Below are 21431 nucleotides of genomic sequence, written 5' to 3' on the forward strand. Positions count from 1 at the left end.
AAAACATGTGCGCAATAGCTATTCTAAACACTGCTGAAATTTCCTTCGAAACATTTACACCGATTCTGGACTTCTAAGTAAAAAGCTTGACGTAGGAGGTACGTTCACATATTAGTTTTTCTTTTTTGGTAAGAACTTTATTACTTAATCTACGGCAAATCTCTTCAAAATATTCCCCATTTCATACTATACACTTATGCCAGTGGATTTTCCAATTCCCGAAACACTTTAGGAACTGTTTCCTCGGGATAGATTATAGGTCTCTTAACTGTACATTTTTAATCTCATCCATGCTTCTAAAACCGCGATCCTTTAAGGTCTGCTTTGAAATGTTCATACCACTTGTATGCCCTTGGTTTACTCGTAACGAACTCACCAAATGTGATATTTAACATTTCTAAAAATTTCATACACGTTATTCCATTCTTATAACAAAATTCGATGCAGATTCTCTAATCTGTTTTACACAAAACAAATAATCATTTATGCTACCAGAACACGTGTAACATTGCCGGCTGGGGTGGCCGAGCGGTTCTAGGCGCTACAGTCTGGAACCGCGCCATCGCTACGGTCGCAGGTTCGAATCCTGCCTCGGGCATGGATGTGTGTGTAGTTCTAAGTTCTAGGGGACTGATGACCTCAGAAGTTAAGTCCCATAGTGCTCAGAGCCACATGGAACATTTTTGATAGCTGACAACAGAGTAGATATCCAATATGCATAACATTGTACACATCCTTTTCGGACACGCTTACGAAGACAGTGACAAAAAAAGTATTTCAAGGCGAACCAATACAACACTCAAAATTATAGATTTCTGTTTACTTTAAAAACGCTCTTCGTGTGATAAGAATTGTTAAGTTTCAATGCAGCCCTTCAAAGAAAACTTCTACCTTTTAGTAGAAAAACAAAGTAAGAACAAGCCTTGAATTCTACAGATTGACTGCATTATATGGGGTTCGTTTTACGAATAACAAAGAATGAATATACATTCACATGAAGAGACATTCGGTTCTACGTTTGTAATATAATCCTGACTTCCGTTCCTATATTAATATTATTTACTCTACAATGTTGTGTTTCCGAAGAAGCTGCGGTGTTTTGTTTTCCTTATGGTATTAACGCATTTGTCTAAAACTAAACGCAGCTGGAACGTATCTGTACACAGCGTCACCACAGATTTAAAGCGCTCAACGGCAAGGCCGGTACTACGTTGTGAAACAGCCTGTTGAAGTGCCTCGTGACACAGCTGGGTAGGCAGAGTGGGGGACTCGCTCACTCGCACTTCATTTTTCCGACAGATTATAGTTCCCCAGATTTAGGACGACGCGGCTGTTCACGTGTCTCGAGTTATCATCGTGTAGGTATGACGACAGGATTCGAAAAATTCAGAGAGGCACTTGTATCTTTGTAAAAGATCGTCGTAGCCTATACGAAAGTGTAACAATGCTCGGGGGGGGGGGGGGGGGGGGGGAAGACTTAAATGGGAATCGTTGAAAGGCAGACGATATATGCAATAAGGAGAGGACCCGAGAGAGAACAATAAGGCTGGACGGCCATGGGCGAAGTGGCAGAGTTAAAAAGGGCGCAAGGTAAGGTTGCAGTGATTCTTCCCTACAGTTGAACCTGCGTATGGAAAAATAAGAGAAGAAAAGAATCATCCAGAAGTGTTTTTTTAAGCTCTCAGAGAACAGATTTCTATAATATTTATGTTATGAAATTGCAATAGTCCGTGAAACTATGGAACAAAATCTCTTGGGGGTGAACGTAAGAATGAGACTTGCGCAGTCAAAGGGCTCACGCGTCGGCAAAAGAAGGCTATGTGCATCAAAGTACTTGAGACATGGTTTCTGAGACTGTTCGTCTGAAGCACAACGCCTTTCGGAAACACATCACGAACTTAGGCGTAAGCGGCAGTTCTCAGCCGAAATGGCAAGGATAGTACTGCGTGGTAAGCACTAACTAGAGGGCGACTGGGAAGGACGAATATTTAAGTGCTGTGGGACATACAAAATTCATTGAAAGTGTAACACGGTAAGCAGCTTCTCCCATTTATGTTCGAAATATTATATTCTCAATATGACCACCCAAGGCTGCGTGGCAATGACCAGTGCGTTCATTGAAGATATCAAGAATGCGTTCAGAAACATCGGGTGGGATTCCATTAACGACTCATTTAATTTCATCCTACATTTGGTGCATTATTTGTGGTTTGCTGACGTGTACTTTTGATTTCACAAGTCTCCACAAAAAAGTCACAAGCCGTAAGACCGCATGACCTGGCACGCCATTCCTCGCTGCCACGCGAAAAGAAATTTTTAAGGAAACTTTTAATGCAACAGAGCAATCGTTTCACGGGATGTGTGACATGTCGCACCATCTCGTTGAAACCATAAATGGTCATTTCCATCAAAAGGAGGACAACCCAATCCGAAAGCACGTTTCGGTAACGGTCGCCGTTCACTGTGACGGCAGCTGCCTCATCATTTTTGGAAAAGTACGGGCTAATCACTCTTCCTGCTCAGAACCCACACCACACAGACGTGCGTTGTGGACGCATCGCATCTTCCACAGTCATTCGCGAATTTTCATTACCTCAGAGTCTGCAAATCTGGTTATTTACTACACACTGTAACGATACAGCCTTCCCCAAAATTCGTATGAAATGTCTGATACCACCTTTTTTATATGCATCCGGATAGTTATCGGGCCTCAATCTGGAACCGCGCGACCACTATGGACGCAGGTTCGAATGCTGCCTCGGGCATGGATGTGTGTGATGTCCTTAGGTTAGTTGGGTTTAAGTAGTTCTAAGTTCTAGCGGACTGATGACCACCGCTGTTAAGTCCCATAGTGCTCAGAGCCATTTTGAGTCTTGTATGCGTGTCTATATATCATTCTGTCCTATTTGATTAAAAAAAAATGATATTCATTACGAAGGCGTGTGGAATGTTCTGGAAGGAAGTGCGTTGTCATGATTATTCGTGGAGTGTTGTCGTTGATAAAATTATGTACATATACTAAATTAAGTAAGTAATCAAAAAACTGAAGAATAAGTCCTTAGCAATAAATAACTAGAGACTGCAGAGATGTTAGCATGAAAAATCAATGCTTCCGATTAACAAAATGGTAATCTAAAAATCCAGTAACAGAAGACCTCACTATCTTGAGAAACAGCTTAAAATTTATTACCATGCGATGTATTTTCATTTGTTATTTATTTTTATGTCTTCCTCTGTAATTAATATTCTTTGTAACTACATTTATAATTAACTCTCCAATTGTTTACGTCTCACAGTTTTCCAATTTCCAGAATTTGATGCCTTATTTGTGCATTTTATGCATGCAGCCGGATAAAGCACGAGCTCTGTACTATCATTCAATATTAGTAACCAAATCCAAACTGTAATGAATTACGTAACCAAAATAATACGAGAGACAGTATTGTACTTAAAGTTCAGAATGATTTTCTTGTGGAATCTTTACTATAAAAGATTGACATTGAATATTGTATTTTATGCCTTATTCGGCTGTAACATCAGTTTCTTCACGTTTTGTAAATTTTAATTCTAACATCAAAATTGCACAAAATTAATAATGCTTTATTTCGGAAGTTATTGTTAAAATTCTACAAAAAGCGATGCAGCGATGGTGCGGGGAAAGTCAGTTTTTGTTATTTTTGGAAGTGAAAGAGATCAATGAAGTCTGTCCGTGTTTTGTTTACATGACGAGTGTGCAGTTCGGATGTCAATTAATATGAATAAATTTTGTAACGCACGAAAATTTCGCGTTCATTCATCAATGAACCAGCAAAAGAACCTTAAGTTAACCCTTTCAGGGGCAAAATTAAAAAAAAAATTAATTTTTAATTTTTCCTTGTGTTTATTGTATTAATTTTCATACAGTGAGACAGAAGAATGTCAAAATTAAATGAAATATACGTAAACTGAACGCATACAGGGTTGTTTCAAATGGAACCGCCACAACATTCACGGAAATAAATGCATTATTTTTGTTATTATTGCAGTACATATAGTATTAAAGTAAACCGAACAGTATTATGCATTTAATACATGCATAAATTTACCTAATACAGAAGAAAACAGTCACAATTTGAGAACAAAGACGTTCGCTCACAGCGTACAATAATGGCTATCCAACTCGCCTCACTACTTGCTAATATTTACAGATTTTGAAGCGGTTCCAGTGACAGCCGCTAGAGGGCAGCACCAACTAGGCTGCTGAATGGTGTCCCAAATGTAGCCACTGCCCTTTTGCCACAAAATGAGAAAGTTGTAGGTGGTTTCAAACGGAACCACTTCCCCTGAAAGGGTTAAGTAACATTCAACGTTGCATGGGGGCTTAATTAAATAAAATTGAAAATAATTTTAGTTTTTTTTAGTAGCTGTTATGTCCGATTACGCTGTGTCTCGTAAACGGTTGGCCCTGACTAGTATTATTACGCTATCTGACTGCAAAGAACAACAACAAAGAATGAAATGAAATTTTTCGTTAACACAATTAATTAATTAAGTCCCCAGCAACTATGAAACCTACGAAACCAAAGCACAAGTATAACTGTTCTGTATGTGGAAGTATAACTCAACGCACATCTGGCACGGTTCTTCTTCAACAAGACAAGAATTTTTAAATACCAATTTTACTGACGTGATAAAAGAAAATTACAAATACTATAATTGCGTAAGGAAAGCAGAATTAAACTCTAATACAAGAACACACGCCAGATGGTTTGTTGACTGAACCTGTAATGACGCATTATTTAGGACACTGAAATGAAAAGAAACGGAGTTAGTTACCTCATTTATATTGATGAAAATCACTCTAATCCTTACATTATATCTCACACTGACTCTCTATTATCACATCTCAACCAGAACTCTCCAATATCACATCTCAGCAAGCACTGCCTAATAGTACATCTCAACAAACACTCTCTGCTACAACATCTCAGCACAGACTACCACGAGACCTCGACAGGCACTGACTACCACGAGTTCTTAACAGGCACTGACTACTACGAGCTCTCGACAAGCACTGTGGAGGCGGCTTAATAATACTCTTTGGCGCAATCTCTGGCGCAGTGGCTCAGTGTAGCCACCTTTCAACGTGAATCGTTACAGCACTGAAGTGGAAGTGCGCCTCATCTGAGAAAATTTTTCTTTTTATGAAATTCTCGTTCTCCGCTTTCGAACCAAGACCCACTGAACAAATCGATGTCATTCGATCATCTGCAGGCCTCAACTATTGTGCAAGTTGAATCTTGTACGGATCTTCTGAAAGGATGGATCGTAGATAACAAACAAGAAAAACCGCGGCTGCCAACCGTCATATAACAAAATGACGCGAAGTTCGAATTCATCCTCGCATCCCGGACACCCGTTAGAAGGGAAAGTATGATAGGATCTGTGTCTTAAAGTAAATGAAGGGGGCAAAAATGATAGAGGAAGACAAAGATTGAAATGAACATGGCGTAGACGATAACTGTTCACACGTTATCACAGTAGTGTAAGTCAGTGGCTAGCAGCCTAGTATAGAAACAAAAGAGGATGTTCAAGAGGTGAAAGTGGCTTCTGATACAGTAGGGGGCGCCATGGAATCGGTGAACAAGCCACCAATCAGAGAGACGATGGTGGCCAAATGGACATCATTAGGAGGGAGAGAAATTGTTCAAATGGTTCTGAGCACTGTGGGACTTCACATATAAGGTCATCAGTTCCCTAGACTTAGAACTACTCAAACCTAACTAACCTAAGGAGATCACACACATGCATGCCCGAGGCAGGATTCGAACCTGCGACCGCGCCTAGTAGGAGGGAGGGAGGGAGGGAGGGAGGAAGAAGCGCTTCACGTCATGCTGGAAAACCAGAGACCACGAACACCACACCACAGACGCTCTGCACACGTCGCTGCTGCCGGCACACGATTCTACTCCCCGCGTCCTAATGGTCAGTTAGAAGCAGTGTGGCGAAACTGTGTCTGTCAGCGCCCTTTCCCAGGCCAAACGCCCTTTACGCTGAAATTATGGTTGAATCCGGCACACAGACCACGGGGCAAATCACGGAGTACTGGCTATGAATTGAGGTGTGAAGAGAAATTTCTAATTAATAATAAAATTTCTAAAAAAAAATGGTTCAAATGGCTCTGAGCACTATGGGACTCAACTGCTGAGGTCATTAGTCCCCTAGAACTTAGAACTAGTTAAACCTAACTAACCTAAGGACATCACAAACATCCACGCCCGAGGCAGGATTCGAACCTGCGACCGCAGCGGTCTTGCGGTTCCAGACTGCAGCGCCTTTAACCGCACGGCCACTTCGGCCGGCAATAAAATTTCTAATTAACAGCTTCTAACTAACAATAAAATAACAATTAACAAAATATAAAATAGGCAGGGTTTCGCAAAGGTCGATCATGCATCAGGCCGCGCGGGATTAGCCGAGCGGTCTCAGACGCTGCAGTCATGGACTGTGCGGCTGATCCTGGCGGAGGTTCAAGTCCTCCCTCGGGCATGGGTGTGTGTGTTTGTCCTTAGGATAATTTAGGTTAAGTATTGCGTAAGCTTAGGGACTGATGACCTTAGCAGTTAAGTCCCGTAAGATTTCACACACATTTGACATTCTTTTCCATCATGCATTAAACAGATATGAAACCTGAAAACAACTTCGCAAATGGGAAGGTGTAGAAATACTGTGGTAACTTTTGTCAATTTTAAAAACGCTTACGATTTAATAGGTAGACGAACATCATTCCACACTTTAGAGTAGTTCAGGAAAGACAGGCAAACAAGGTCAATTATTCAACAGGTATTAACAGATAAAACCTCCAAAGTTAAATTCATGGGAGTAACTGTTGTTCACCACGGAGATGGAATGTCCCTCTTTCTATTTAACATGGTTCTGGAAAAAACTGTGAGGACATGGGAAAAGGAAATAAAAGGAATTCAGCTTGGGATTAAAAAAGAGCAGAGAATCAGGGTGAAGTGTCTGGCATTCGCGGACGATCTTGCCATTCTACCGAACAATAGAGAGGAAGGCAAACTTGCATTGGAAAAACTACACGAAATCTCACAGAAAACTGGATTACAAACCTCCCACGAGAAAACACAGTATATGGAAAACAAGCATGTAGATAATCTCCCCATTACTACCGAATACGAGAAAAATGGCTCTGAGCACTATGGGACTTAACTACTGAGGTCATCAGTGGCCTAGAACTTAGAACTACTTAAACCTAACTAACCTAAGGACATCACACACATCCATGCCCGACACAGGATTCGAACCTGCGACCGTAGCGGCCACGCGGTTCCAAACTGACGCGCTTAGAACCGCACGGTCACATCGGCCGGCCAATACGAGAAAGTGGTACAAGTTGCCCACTTCAGATATCTGGGAGAGATAATCCAAACATCAGGGCTGAAAAAGATAGAACCTCCAGATTACAAAAAGCATATGAGGTCACTTGGAATCACTATAATAAGAAATCTACTTCTGTCAGTGCAAAACTAAGGCATTACTACAGAGTAGTTCTACCAGAAGCACTTTCTGCTGCGGAAACTACAGTGATTCATTGTCGTACGAAGATCAGGGGGATTGAACAGAAGGAAAGAAAAATTCTGAGGTAAATACATGGACCAGTGCTTCGGGAAGGAATTTGGATGAGGAGGCCAGCTAGAGATATTTTCAAAGATATAGAAATAATAAGAGACACCATTAGAAAGAGAAGGATGAAATTTTATGGACATATCAGCAGGATGAATAAAAACAGGCTCACAAGGCAAATCTTTGAGATAGTAAACAAGAGCAAAAACAAGACAAAGTGGATCACTGCAACAGAAGAATATATTAAAGAACTGGGGACTATTCAAGACAACAGAAACAATAAGAACAATTTAGAAACATCATACAGAAACACACACTTAAACAAGAACACACGGATAGGAGAACGGGAAAAAGATGGTCGGAAGAACGCAAGAGAGAACACATCGAACGTATGAAGAGAATGTGGGAAGTACGAAGAAAGACTACTCAAGTTCAATTGCTCTCTTAAAAGGGAATAATCTAAAATAATAATAATAATAAAATTGTCCCTGTGCCTCCTCTTACTGGAGGTGGCTTGCCGCATCGGTCGGAAACGCTCGGTTCAACTGTATCCTGCAAATGACAGCTTATCAGAGCTGGTTTAACTTTCGTGTGGAGCCACGGTCATATACAACTTTTTAAGAGGTATTACCGCCATCTGACTGTACAAAAGGTTTTATTCCACAATCTAGATTTCGGCCTTAAGCCATTACTCAGTGTCACAAGTCAATCACAGGTTTTAAACTTCGCTACACTGAGTCTAAACAACCGTGCAGCAGCTGTTTAGACACAGTGTAGCAAAGTTTAAAATCTGTGATTTGGTCATCTATTTTATTCCAGAACCACATCAAGTGAAGAAGTCATGCTAATTCCAGTAATGTAGCCTGTTACACAAATGTTCTCGCGTTTACTGACAACATTGGTTGATATAACCGAATATGCATGGTTTCACGATGACTCGCGTAGAACACAGATCTAGTAGTTTGTAATACTTGATAATGGTGTAAGGCTGAAATCTACATTGCGGGATAAAACCTCTTGTACGGTCAAATGGCTATTATATCTTTTAAAAAATCATAGGTGAACTTGTGGGAGTGAACACCAACGAAGAGCTCTACGCAGCAATTAGTACGGGTGACCCCATTATTGTCAACGCACCGGGAAACTTCCTGGCAGATTAAAACTGTGTGCCGGACCGAGACTCGAACTCGGGACCTTTATCTTTCGCGGGCTAGTTCGCACACTCCGCTGCACAGTGAAAATCTCATTCTGGAACACGCCGGGATTTTCACATTGGGTGTGGCAGACATTTCTTCGACGATATCAACTTCCTAACGACGTTGGAGATACGACTTTCCAGCATTTGCTGTATCGAAGTGAGATTCCACAAAATAAATGAATCTGTAAAAATTTTATTTATTTTCATTTTCACCGTTGTCTTAGTCCATTGCTTGTGTTCAGCTGTATTTCTTACAATAGAAGGTCGTTCATGCTCTTTGCGCATTTGTCAAAATTAAAACGTCTGCCCTTTTCTGTCGTTATTTATGACACTGCATCATATGTCGACCATGTGATTATGCAGCTCTATCCTCTTCACAACTTAAAGGCAGTACAGTACTTTTGGCATAGTCGATAACAGACAAGATTTACTCAGTTAACATTAGTTACTTTTTTAGTTAGTTATTGGATTTTCCATAGATCAATTGAACGATTCCTTTATCGAGTGGTATGGAATACGTCAATTCGCAGGACATCTGCAACTCATTACTGTTAACATTAATGAACATATTTTTTAGCCCTACTCATTCGCCTAAACTTCAAACTTCGATTTTCTTTTTAAAAGCTACCAGTTTTTTTTTTTAGAATGTGTCGAAGAGGAGAAATAATTTTAGGCTAGATTTAAAACTTTACTTTCTACCTATCATGCATTTTATTACACTGGACAAACGATCAAAATTTTTTGTTACTAAGTATTGCACATTGCTCTGGACCACAGACAGCTTTACAATCGGGTAATAAATGTCAGTTTTCCTCTAGTTCTGTAAGCATGGCCATCAAATTTTCGGGGGTTATTCGTGGCGAATTTCGTTTAAGAATATTTTCATTATGCTGGAACAGTCAATATGACTAGCTACTTGAACACGACGACGGTAACTGAACACCGCATATTGTTCTTATTATTCACCTTTGTGCTGTAAATACTTTCTAAGTGGTGAGTTATACAGACAAGTATTCGATAACACATTACTGAGTCGAAATATGACAGGAGGTTTATTCGTTTCTTCCAAGATTAGCCATTATACGAGGAGTAAAAGTAGCTGTACTTAATAGTTTGAGCATCTAAGTAGTTTACTTCTTCCACTTAAAGTTTTCATCAACATGTATGCCTACACAAAAATATGGAGTATTCTACCCTATTTCCTGACACCTGCTCCTGTACTACATCAGTTGTTGGTATGATTCTATTTGTTGCAGAGATCCGAGTATAGTGTGTTTGCACAAAATATGGCAGAGTCCATTTTGAGAGGACCACTTAGTAATTCTTTGAAAAACATAATGAACAATCTGTTCTGTCGACGCTCATTATTAAATTCATTTCTGGATGCATTTATAAAATAATGATATAACTTGCACACTATTCTTCTTTTGTCAAGACAGTTTGTAACCTCTTTTGTTCTGTAATCTCATAGGAATGTGTTAGTACCGCAGAATGAATTAACAGGAGTGGGCATGACTCTGATGGAAACTGACGTGTTTTTAATTTTTGGAATAATGATGTAATTTTTGGTTTTATGAAAATGGAGACTGTGGAGTTGGTATGATATAGAAGAACGACATAAAATTAAAATAGTCATAGAAACTGAAACTATTTTACTCTGTCAACTGGAACCAATGAATTGAAAATTGCAGCCTCAATAATCTACCTCTGGACAACGAGAAAATGAAGATAAGTAAAAAAGGAATTGTATATCTTACGCCTCTCGAAGCTATTGCAGCTAGTGATGAGACTGAAAAGTTACTGGTGACGTGTGGGAGGGTAAGATTACACCAGTCACTACCATATTCTCCCCTTCGAACACGTGGGATGAAGCAGTACATTGGTTGACTCCTCTAAGAACATACGCTCTCGGAGTTTTGACAGTAGACCACACCCGTGATGCAGAGCGCCTCTCCTGCAGCGTCTGCCACTGGAGTTGGCTGAGCGTCTCCGTGCCGCTTCTGCGCTTACTATCTGAGTCTGTAACGAAACGCGCTGCTCTTCTTTGTATTTTCTCTACCAACCCTGTCTGGTTCGGATTCCATACTAACGAGCAATATTGAAGTACTGGTCGAAAGAATGTTTTGTGAACTACACTCCTGGAAATGGAAAAAAGAACACATTGACACCGGTGTGTCAGACCCACCATACTTGCTCCAGACACTGCGAGAGGGCTGTACAAGCAATGATCACACGCACGGCACAGCGGACACACCAGGAACCGCGGTGTTGGCCGTCGAATGGCGCTAGCTGCGCAGCATTTGTGCACCGCCGCCGTCAGCGTCAGCCAGTTTGCCGTGGCATACGGAGCTCCATCGCAGTCTTTAACACTGGTAGCATGCCGCGACAGCGTGGACGTGAACCGTATGTGCAGTTGACGGACTTTGAGCGAGGGCGTATAGTGGGCATGGGGGAGGCCGGGTGGACGTACCGCCGAATTGCTCAACACGTGGGGCGTGAGGTCTCCACAGTACATCGATGTTGTCGCCAGTGGTCGGCGGAAGATGCACGTGCCGCTCGACCTGGGACCGGACCGCAGCGACGCACGGATGCACGCCAAGACCGTAGGATCCTACGCAGTGCCGTAGGGGACCGCACCGCCACTTCCCAGCAAATTAGGGACACTGTTGCTCCTGGGGTATCGGCGAGGACCATTCGCAACCGTCTCCATGAAGCTGGGCTACGGTCCCGCACACCGTTAGGCCGTCTTCCGCTCACGCCCCAACATCGTGCAGCCCGCCTCCAGTGGTGTCGCGACAGGCGTGAATGGAGGGACGAATGGAGACGTGTCGTCTTCAGCGATGAGAGTCGCTTCTGCCTTGGTGCCAATGATGGTCGTATGCGTGTTTGGCGCCTTGCAGGTGAGCGCCACAATCAGGACTGCATACGACCGAGGCACACAGGGCCAACACCCGGCATCATGGTGTGGGGAGCGATCTCCTACACTGGCCGTACACCACTGGTGATCGTCGAGGGGACACTGAATAGTGCACGGTACATCCAAACCGTCATCGACCCCATCGTTCTACCATTCCTAGACCGGCAAGGGAACTTGCTGTTCCAACAGGACAATGCACGTCCGCATGTATCCCGTGCCACCCAACGTGCTCTAGAAGGTGTAAGTCAACTACCCTGGCCAGCAAGATCTCCGGATCTGTCCCCCATTGAGCATGTTTGGGACTGGATGAAGCGTCGTCTCACGCGGTCTGCACGTCCAGCACGAACGCTGGTCCAACTGAGGCGCCAGGTGGAAATGGCATGGCAAGCCGTTCCACAGGACTACATCCAGCATCTCTACGATCGTCTCCATGGGAGAATAGCAGCCTGCATTGCTGCGAAAGGTGGATATACATTGTACTAGTGCCGACATTGTGCATGCTCTGTTGCCTGTGTCTATGTGCCTGTGGTTCTGTCAGTGTGATCATGTGATGTATCTGACCCCAGGAATGTGTCAATAAAGTTTCCCCTTCCTGGGACAATGAATTCACGGTGTTCTTATTTCAATTTCCAGGAGTGTAATTCCTTTGCTGATGGACTACGTTCCCTGTGGTTTCTTCCAATGAATCTCAGTCTGGGACCTGCCTCACATGCGACTAAGTTTATGTGGTCGTTCCACTACAAATCCCTCCGTACGCATTCTGCTACATACACATCAGGTCATTAAAATTGCTACACGAAGAAGAAATGCAGATGAGAAACGGGTATTCATTGAACAAATATATTATACTAGAAATGACGTGATTACATTTCTACGCAATTTGGGTGCTTAGATCTTGAGAAATCAGTATCAAGAACAACCACTTCTGGCCGTAATAACGGCCTTGATACGCCTGGGCATTGAGTGAAACAGAGCTTGGATGGCATGTACAAGTACAGCTACCCATGCAGCTTCAACACGATACCACAGTTCATCAAGAGTAGTGACTGGCATATTGTGACGAGCCAGTTGCTCGGCCACCATTGACCAGACGTTTTCAGTTAGTGAGAGATCTGGAGAACGTGCTGGCCAGGGCAGCAGACGAAAATTTTCTGTATCTAGAAAGGCCCGTACAGTACCTGTAACATTCGGTCGTGCATTATCCTGCTCAAATGTGGGGTTTCGCAGGGATCGAATGAAGGGTAGAGCCACGGGTCGTAACACATCTGAAATGTAACGTCCACTGTTCGAAGTGCCGTCAGTGCGAACAAGAGGTGACCGAGACGTGTAACCAATGGCACCCTATACCATCACGCCAGGTTATACGCCAGTATGGCGATGACGAATACACGCTTCCAATGTTCGTTCACCGCGATGTCGCCAAACACGGATGCGACCATCATGATGCTGTAAACAGAACCTGGATTCATCCGAAAAAATCAAGTTTTGCCATTCGTGCACCCAGGTTCTTCGCTGAGTACACCATCGCACGCGCTCCTGCCTGTGATGCAGCGTCAAGGGTAATCGCCGCCATGGTCTCCGAGCTGATAGTCCATGCTGCCGCAAACGTCGTCGAACAATTCGTGCACATGGTTGTTGTCTTGCAAACGTCCCTATCTGTTGACTCAGAGATCGCGACGTTACAGCCATGCGGATAAGATGCCTGTCATCTCGACTGCTAGTGATACGAAGCCGTTGGGATCGAGCACGGCGTTCCGTATTACCCTCCTGAACCCACCGATTCCATATTCTGCTAACAGTCATTGGATCTCGACCAACTCGAGCAGCAATGTCGCGATACGATAAACCGCAATCGCGATAGGATAAAATCCGACCTTTATCAAAGTCGGAAACATGATGGTACGCATTTCTCCTCCTTACACGAGGCATCACAACAACGTTTCACCAGGTAACGCCGGTCAACTGACGTTTGTGTATGAGAAATCGGTTGGAAACTTTCCCCATGTCAGCACATTGTAGGTGTCGCCACCGGCGCCAACCTTGTGTGAATGCTCTGAAAAGCTAATCATTTGCATATCACAGGATCTTATTTCTGTCGGTTAAATTTGGCGTCTAAAGCGCGTCATCTTCGTGGTGTAGCAATTTTAATGGCCAGTAGTGTATTTAATGGAAGCAACTGGGTCTTTCTCTCTATGTATTCTCAGTACTTTACATCTGTTTATGTTGAGTGTTAGTTGTCACTCCCTGCACCAAGAGTCGATCCTCTACACGTGTTCCTGTATTTCGCAACCATTTTCTAGCGTCGCAGCCTCTCTCTTCCCAATAGTATCATCTGTGTAAGGCGTTAACGGTATTTCCAGCATTATCGTTTAGGTAATTTATGTACTGCATGTCACTTTCACGCCTGAAGACTTCTATACATTCAGAATGACATGCTGTGCTCTGTTTGCTAGAAGTCTTCAGTCCGGTCACACTGTTGGTCTGATATTTCCGAGTTCCGCTTAATCTGTCAAGGATCCACTACACACAGGAAGTGGCGACACGGGAAGCGATGGCTGTGTGTGATGGCCTGGGCGGTTGTTTAGGTTACAAAAAATGGCTCTGAGCACCATAGGACTTAACTGCTGAGGTCATTAGTCCCCTAGAACTTAGAACTACTTAAACCTAAGGACATCACACACATCCATGCCCGAGGCAGGATTCGAATCTGCGATCGTAGCGGTCGGTGTTTAGGTTACAAGGTCTCGGGAAAGTGCAGAGAGGACTTTAGTTTCAAAGTGTGCAGTAGGAACGCAGGAAGAGGGTAGACAATGTAACAATCAGTACCGTATCTCAAATCGTACTAACAAGGGGAGGCCGCCAATTGTGAAATTCAGATTCGATTCATACTGCGCATAATAAAAGCTCATGGCCAGAGGTGTAATGTGGCAAAGCACCAAGATGCACTTCTCTGCCGTTGTCGAGAAAATCGACAGTTAAAAGAAACCGTTGCGGTGAAATACTCTCTACGATTAATAATTTTGCACAGCGTCGGGGCGCAGCGGTAAGCGCTCGGGCTCATAATCCGAAGGTCGCCGGATCGAATCTCGCGCCATGCAACCTTTTTTTTAGTATTTGTTTTTTGTAATTAAAATATATATATATATATATATATATATATATCGTGGGGTCTCTATTCTAATTCGAACGTTTGACTTACACTATAGGTATTCATTTCGGAATATCGTTTCTACGTCTTCCGTTAACTATACGTGGTAAGCATTATGAAGACAATAAGGCAATAACATTTGTGAAATACAACTTTGCGGAAAACATAATGATGTTCGAAGTCGCCAGTTTTTGCACGACAAACGACTTTCAACAACTTATTATATACATAATTGTTGCAACTGATTGCCGGGAATTATATATATATTCCCCGCAATCAGTTGCAACAATTATGCATATATATATATGAATTACAAAAACCAAATACAAAAAAAAGGGTTGCATGGCGCGAGATTCGATCCGGCGACCTTCGGATTACGAACCCGAGCACTTACCGCTGCGCCACGACGCTATAGAAAATTATTAATCGTAGAGAGTATTTCACCGCAACGGTTTCTTTTAACTGTCGATTTTCTCGACAACGGCTGAGAAATGCATCTTGGTGCTTTGACACATTACACCTCTGGCCATGAGCTTTTATTATGCGCAGTATGAATCGAATCTGAATTTCACAATTGGCGGCCTCCCCTTGGAAGCACGGAAAGCTGGTTAAAGGACCTAAATGTGTTAGGAAAGGATACATTAAACGCAGTTGGTGGTTAAGTGTTCATTTCTGTCAGAAGTAGTTTACCTTGCGGAGAAACTGAAGTAGATGGTTCTCGTGAGTTAGTAGGAGTACAGATCGTACTTGACAACCGTAACAAAATGATAATTACAATGAATGAAATCACAATTAAATCAGACCTTTAGCTGCTTACAGACGTCGATAAATAGCAACGGGGACAGTTGAAAATGAATGATATAGATAAGACTTACCGGCCAATGATCTTCTTCAGTGTGGATGCACTTAGATTGCTGGAACTCTTACGGGAACGGTAGATTGACTGATGCGAGTAATGAGTATGGTAGCATTGGCACTTCGAATCTAGCCGGCACGGTAGCACAGCGTGTTCTAATAACAAAAACTGAGTAAAGAAATCAACGATCAACTTGAACGGATGTTTTGTGACGTCCGCCCACACCAAACGCAACGAACTGTATCGAACAAAATGAAAGGAAAAGAAAGTCGGATAGAGAGTCTGCCAAGTAAGCAGGAGGTCCCGAGTTCGAGTCCCGGTCGGGGCACACAATTTTTCCAACTGCGCCCGTTGATATTTATCAAAGCCTTAAGCAGCTGAAGGTCTAAATGTCATTATAATTTCATTCTTCTAGAGCTGAAAGATCACCAGTGGTATCTGTACAGATACTAGCTTCATACACAGGGTGGTCCATGGATCGTGACCGGGTCAAATATCTCACGAAATAAGCGTCACACGAGAAAACTACAAAGAACGAAACTTGTCTAGCTTGAAAGGGAAACCAGATGGCGCTATGACTGGCTCGCTAGATGCGCTGCCATAGGTCAAACGGATATCAACGCCATCTATCACAAAGCGAAAAAAGTGGTCCAACTAAAACATTCATATTTCTTTGCGAACTACACGAATATGTAATAAAAAATGGGGGTTCCTATTTAAAAAACGCAGTTGATATGCGTTTGTAACTATGGCAGCGCCATCTAGCGGGCCAACCATAGCGCCCTCTGGTTTCCCCCTTCAAGCTAGACGAGTTTCGTTCTTCGTAGTTTTTTCGTTTGATGCTTACTTCGTGAGATATTTGGCCGAGTCACTATCAGTGGACCACCCTGTATATAAAAATAATAATTGGTTACTTTTACCGACCCCGTGATTCAGATAATACAGTTGCTGAACAGTTCAAAGAAAACCTGAATCTCATATCATACCCCACACTCATACAGTTACAGCTAGTAGTGACTTCAACAACCCTGGATATGCTAGTGAACATACATGTTTAGAGACGCTGTTGAGCATAAAACGTCGTCCGAAATTTTACTCAAAGTCTTCTGAGAACTTTATTTTGAATAATTAGTTCAAGAGCCCACTGGAAGTGTAAACGGCTGCGAAAACATACTTGATCTCTTAGCAACAGATAATCCTGAGCGAATACGGAGCGTCATGAAGGATACAGTGGTAAATTCAAATGGCTCTGAGCACTATTCGACTTAACTTCTGAGGTCATCAGTCGCCTACAACTTAGAACTAATTAAACCTAACTAACCTAAGGACATCACACACATCCATGCCTGAGGCAGGATTCGAACCTGCGACCGTTGCGGTCGCTCGGCTCCAGACTGTAGCGCCTAGAACCGCACGACAGTGATTAGTGACCACAGTGTTGTAGCCAGTCTGAATACCCTAGTATCCAAATCCACCAAAAATAAACGCCGACTACATCTATTTAAAAAAACAGAAAAAATATTCGGTTGAGACCTTCGTAAGAGACAGTCTCCACTACGTTCAGTGTGACTGTGTAAGCGCATACCAGATGTGTTTTGAATTTGAAGAAATGATATCGACGGCAATTGATATATATATATATATATATATATATATATATATATATATACAGGGCTATTACAAATGAGCCGGCCGTGTAGCCGTGCGGTTCTAAGCGCGTCAGTTTGGAACCGCATGACCGCTACGGTCGCAGGTTCGAATCCTGCCTCGGGCATGGATGTGTGTGATGTCCTTAGGTTAGTTAGGTTTAAGTAGTTCTAAGTTCTAGGGGACTGATGACCTCAGTAGCTAAGTCCCATAGTGCTCAGAGCCATTTGAACCATTACAAATGATTGAAGCGATTTCATAAATTCACTGTAGCTCCATTCATTGACATATGGTCACGACACACTACAGATACGTAGAAAAACTCATAAACTTTTGTTCGGCTGAAGCCGCACTTCAGGTTTCTGCCGCCAGAGCGCTCGAGAGCGCAGTGAGACAAAATGGCACCAGGAGCCGAGAAAGCGTATGTCGTGCTTGAAATGCACTCACATCAGTCAGTCATAACAGTGCAACGACACTTCAGGACGAAGTTCAACAAAGATCCACCAACTGCCAACTCCATTCGGCGATGGTATGCGCAGATTAAAGCTTCTGGATGCCTCTGTAAGGGGAAATCAACGGGTCGGCCTGCAGTGAGCGAAGAAACGGTTGAACGCGTGCGGGCAAGTTTCACGCGTAGCCCGCGGAAGTCGACGAATAAAGCAAGCAGGGAGCTAAACGTACCACAGCCGACGGTTTGGAAAATCTTACGGAAAAGGCTAAAGCAGAAGCCTTACCGTTTACAACTGCTACAAGCCCTGACACCCATGCTTTCAATTTTCGGCGCGGTTGCAACAGCTCATGGAAGAGAATGCATTCAGTGCGAAACTTGTTTTCAGTGATGAAGCAACACTTTTTCTGAATGGTGAAGTGAACAGACACAATGTGCGAATCTGGGCGGCAGAGAATCCTCACGCATTCGTGCAGCAAATTCGCAATTCACCAAAAGTTAACGTGTTTTATGCAATCTCACGGTTTTAAGTTTACGGCCCCTTTTTCTTCTGCGAAAAAAACGTTACAGGACACGTGTATCTGGGCATGCTGGAAAATTGGCTCATGCCACAACTGGAGACCGACAGCGCCGACTTCATCTTTCAACAGGATGGTGCTCCACCGCACTTCCATCACGATGTTCGGCTTTTCTTAAACACGAGATTGGAAAACCGATGGATCGGTCGTGGTGGAGATCATGATCAGCAATTCATGTCATGGCCTCCACGCTCTCCCGACTTAACCCCATGCGATTCCTTTCTGTGGGGTTATGTGAAAGATTCAGTGTTTAAACCTCCTCTACCAAGAAACGTGCCACAACTGCGAGCTCGCATCAACGATGCTTTCGAACTCATTGATGGGGACATGCTGCGCCGAGTGTGGGAGGAACTTGATTATCGGCTTGATGTCTGCCGAATCACTAAAGGGGCACATATCGAACATTTGTGAATGTCTAAAAAAACTTTTTGAGTTTTTGTATGTGTGTGCAAAGCATTGTGAAAATATCTCAAATAATAAAGTTATTGTGGAGCTGTGAAATCGCTTCAGTCATTTGTAATAACCCTGTGTGTATAGATATATATGTGTATATATATATATATATATATATATATATATATATATATATATATATAAGTCAATTAATTAGAGATGGTACTGACACTCCATGATACACAAAAGAGGACATAATTGTTGTAGAAGGAACGGAAAATGCATACCGAATTTGAAAGAACGCAAATTGCTCAAGATTGTCGAAGTTTTACAGACGTTCGAAATCTTGCGCGACTTTCAGGGCGAAGCGCTGTTAATAATTTTCACAACGAAACACTCTCTCGAAATCTGGCATAAACGCAAAGAGATTCTGGCCGTATCTTAAGTACAACAGCGACAAGAGACGATCACTACCTTCACTAAGCAATGACAATGGTGATGTTAATGATGGCAGTGCCACTGAAGCATTCTCACTAAACATGGCTTCCCGGTTTTCCTAAATTATTTCACAAAAGAAGACAAGTGAGTATTCCGGAATTCTAATCAAGCAAACTGCCATCATGAGTAACTTAAAATAGGCGTCTTCGGTGGAGCGAGGCAGCTTAAATCACTTACTAAAAGCAGGGCCTCTGGTCTATAATGTGTACCATTCAGGTTCCCTTCTGAGTGTGGTGATACAATAACCCCTACTTAACAGTCATATACAACCGCTCACTTGTCAAAAGATCCGTCCCCAAAGACTGGAAGGTAGCCCAGGTCACATCAATACCGAAGAAGTAAAATAGACGTAATCCGCTGAATTACGGACCCGCAACACTGATGTGGATTTGCAGTAGGATTTTGGAACATATACTGTGCCCGAAAATAATGAAATACCTCCCAGGTAACGGTCTATTAACACATAGTCAGCACGAATTCAGGAAATATCTTTCTTGTGAAACAACTAATTTTTTATTCTCACAAAGGAATGAGTGTTATCGACAGAGGACGTCAAATAGATACCACATTTCTTAGATTTCCAAAACGCTTTTGAGACCGTTCCTCACAAGCGACTTCTAATCAGTTTGCGTGGCTATGGTGTATCATCTTAGTTGTATGACTGGATTCCTGATTTCCTGACAGGAAGGTTACAGTTCGTAATAATCGACGGAAAAATTATGGAGTAAAACAGAAGTAATATCTGGCGTACCCTCTGCTATTCCTGATCTGCGTAAAATATTTAAGAAACAATCTGAGCAGCCTTCTTATATTGTTTGGAGATGATGCGGTCATTTACCATTTTTTAAAGTCATGAGATGTCCAAAACCAATTGCAAAATAATTTGAACCAAATGGTGCGAAAAGTGGCAGTTGATCCTCAATAATGGAAAATGTGAAGTCATCCGTAAGAGTACTAAAATTAATCCGCTAAATTTCGGCCACAGAATTAATGACACAAATCTAAAGGCGGGGAATTTAACCAAATACTTAAGGATTACAATTACGAATAACTTAAATTGCAGCGATCACACAAATAATTTTGTAGGAAAAGCAAACCGAAGACTGCTATTAATTGGCAGAACACCTAGAAAATGCAACAAGACAACTACAGAGACTGCTTGCACTATGCTTGTCCGCCCTCTTCTTTCATATTGGTGTGCGGTGTGGGATCAGAATCAGACAGGATTGACGGAGGATATGGGAAAGTTCAAAGAACTGCAGCTCGTTTTGTGCTATCGCGAAATACTGAAGGAGGGGAGAGTCCCATCGGTATCATATGCGAATTGGGGAGGCAGTTATTAAAACAAAGGCATTTTTCTATACGAGAGTATCTTCTCATCAACTTTCTCTTCACAGGGTGAAAATACTTTGTTGGCGCTCACCTGCGTAGAGAGAAATGATCATCACAATAAAACGAAAGAAATCAGAGCTCGCGCAGAAACACGTGTTTTTGTTTTTCCCGCGCGCTTTAACTTTAAGGTGGTTCGATGACCTTCTCGCAGACACTCGATTGTGAATTGCAGAATTAGCATGTAGATGTACATTGAAGAGCCGAAGACACTGGTACACGTGCCTAATATCGTGTAGGGTCCCCGCAAGCACGCAGAAGTGTCGCGACACGACGTCGCATGAACTCGACTAATGCCTGAAGTAGTGCTGGGGCGAATTACACCATCAATGCTGCAGGGCTGTCAGCAAGTCCTAAAGAGTACCAGGGGGTGGAGATCTCTTCTGAACAGCACGTTGCAAGGTATCCCATATATGCTCAATAATGTTCAGGTCTGGGGGGAGGGGGGGGGGGGGTTGGTGGCCAGCGGAAGTGTTTCAACTCAGAGGAAAGTTTCAAGAGCAACTCTGTAGCATTTATGGACGTGTGTGGTGTCGCAGTGCCCTGCTGGAATCACCCAAGTCCGTCTGAATGCACAATTGACATGAATGGATGCAGGTGATCAGACAAGATGCTTACGTACGTGTCACCAGTCAGAGTCGTATCTAGACGTGACAGGGGTCCCATATCACTCCGACTGCACACCCCTCGCATCATTACAGAGCCTCCGCCAGCTTGATCAGTCCCTTGCTGACATGCA

Source organism: Schistocerca piceifrons, chromosome 10 (genome assembly GCF_021461385.2).
Source record: "Schistocerca piceifrons isolate TAMUIC-IGC-003096 chromosome 10, iqSchPice1.1, whole genome shotgun sequence".
In the NCBI taxonomy this organism is placed as follows: Eukaryota; Metazoa; Arthropoda; class Insecta; order Orthoptera; family Acrididae; genus Schistocerca; species Schistocerca piceifrons.